Raw genomic sequence first — 2,829 nt, forward strand, 5'->3', positions numbered from 1 at the left:
GTTGCAGTGAACTATGTGCCATTGCACCCCAACCTGGGCAAAAGAGTGACACCCTGTCTCCAAAAAAACTCTAAACAAAACAAAAACTAGGAAGTTAACATCAGTATGTTGCTGTTCTTTATTACTGTCTCGAAACAAGAGAAAATCTTATCCTTGTTCATAAAACAAACTATACATTTAAAAGAATTAGAATCATACAAAGTCTGTTCTCTGGTAATAATGGAATTAAACAAGAAACAGTATCAAAAAGGTATCTGGAAAATCTACAAATCTGGAAATCTACAAATATTTGTAGATTTAACATATGGGTTACATAGTTCAAAATAAGCCATAGGTCAAAAAAGTCTCAAGGAAAATTATAACAGTTTGAATTAAATGGAAATGAAAATACAACATATCAAAATTTGTGGGATCCAGAAATAGAAGGAAATTTATAGCACTAAATACTTATGTTAGAAAAGAAGAAAGATCTTAACTTGATAATCTAAGCTTCTATAATATCTTTGAGTTTTCTATATAGACAGTTTCTTCTTTTCATTATGCTCTTGTATGTTTTATCATTTATTTTATCTTGCCTCTACTTAAAGTCTGGATCTGTACCTCTGACTTTCTACTTGTTCTAATCTAATATGTACATATTCTCCTAGACATCTCTGTGACCAGTATGTCTTTTCTGAGCAATAGTTTGGTAATTGAGTATAGTACTTTCTGTACTCGTACAGTTGGGAGTGTGAGGAGACTCTTGGGGGGTGGTAATTCAGCTGGGGTTTGTGCAACCTTTGCTAAAGAACATGGGTTTTGTATTCTCTTTGAGATTTTACTAAATGTCGTGAGTGAACCAGCATTCACTCCTAATAAGGCTGCATCATTTTCCTCTGTCTGTAGGACACCATCAGAATTGAGATAGTTTCCTCCAATTTGTTGTGTAATCCTAGTGCCTTATCTTCCACTAGGGAAAAACATTCTACCCATTTTACTTGCTCATTTCCATTCAACCCTTAGAGTTTATAATAGTTCACATTCTTTTTAGTTTTTGGTTTTTGCTAAATTTCTGTTCATTGTTGTGGACAGTTAGCTTTGCTCATCTTTTAAATCATGGGCCTGAGAGTTTATTTCCTCACTGGAATCTAGTTACTTTATTTAGAGTTTGTCTACTCTGAAGATTTTTTCAGTTTTCTTTCCCTGAGCCACTTATTTCCTTAGTCTGCTTTTTTTCCCACACTGTGGCACTAGTGAGAAAACTCATTTTTCTGAAGCCCCTTCTTTCTTTAGAACATCTTTGGGGTGAGGATTGGGGAGAGGGTTGGAGATCATTAGCTATTCCACATAATTCCTCAGTTACTGATTTTTGAATATTTGTACTGTATGGTTGTTCCTCCTTTGTTGTTTGGTTTCATTACTCTTTAGGGTATTTTTAAATTGTTTGAGACCAGGCTGAGCAACAGTGAGACCCCCATCTCTACTAAAAAGAGAAAAATTAGCTGGATACAGTAGTATGTACCTATAATCTCAGCTACTTGGAAGGCTGAAGCAGGAGGATCACGAGTCCAGGAGTTAGAGGTTATAGTGAGCTGTGATTATGCCACTGCACTCTAGCCTGCCTCCAAAAAAAATAAAATTACTTCCTTAGGTTTTGACAAAGAGAGTCTATAATATGCTTTTATTCTACCTTCTACTCAGCCTTCCAAAGACCTATAATTTTTGCATTTTATAGTCAGCAAAATTAATAGAGATATTTCCATCCTAGAGGCAGTTTTCATTCTGAAGCCTTGTTCTCTTGAAAGAAAAGGAAGCACTGTACAACAGAAGAATCAAATGGTCAGACATATTTGAGAATTTGTTCAAAATATAAGAAATCCAGTGAAAATAACTTGTCAGATTCACAAACAGGAACAAATCCAGTATATTGAAGATATGCTAAAAAAAGAAATATCAGATTCAAACATGTTTTCCTGAGAATTCATTAAACTTTGTGGAAAACAGTGTGGTAATATTTCACAATTGTTTTCTTTCATACACATTCCAATTTGTCCTAAGGAAATAATCAGAAATATGTATATAAAAATAATATCACGATATCAGTGTTAATTATAAACACTAAACTGGAAACTAATCTCAAAATTGATCAATAGATAATTTTTTTGGTTTGTTTTGAGACACAGTCTCACTTTCTTGCTCCTGGTAGAGTGCCATGGCGTCACAGCAGACAGTAACCTCAAACTCTTAGGCTAAAATAATTCTCTTGCCTCAGCTTCCCAAATAGCTGGGACTACAGGCACCTGCCACAATGCCCAGCTATTTTTGGAGATGGGGTGTCATGTCACTCTTGCTCAGGCTGGTCTCAAACTCCTGAGTTCAAGTTATCTACCCGCCTTGGCCTCCCAGAGTGCTGGGATTACAGGCGTGAGCCACCATGCCCGGCCAATAGATAAATGTTTAAGTGTAAATAGAAAATGTTCATTAAACAAAATAATATTTCTGAACTATATATATGTTATGTTAATCCTTGTTTTATAAGAAAAATATATTTGTAGAAAAGGAGAATGAAAGGAAAGACATTTAAAATTTTATTCTTTTTTTTTTTGGTATTTTTTCAAATATTCCATAATGAATATACTTAAATGTAGAAGAAAAATAAATAAGGTTAAGAGAAACCTATTCTGTGATGGTTACCAGAAGGTGGGAATCAGGGCAAGAAAAGAGAGGTTGGTTAATGGATACAAAAATACACGTAAGAGTTAGAATAAGTTCTAGTGTTCTGTGGCACAGTAATGTGACTATAGTTAATAATCATTTATTGCATATTTATAAAACTAGATTTTTTTTTTT

This window comes from Otolemur garnettii, unplaced genomic scaffold, assembly GCF_000181295.1.
Source record: "Otolemur garnettii isolate 467f Iridium unplaced genomic scaffold, OtoGar3 scaffold00024, whole genome shotgun sequence".
Taxonomy (NCBI): domain Eukaryota; kingdom Metazoa; phylum Chordata; class Mammalia; order Primates; family Galagidae; genus Otolemur; species Otolemur garnettii.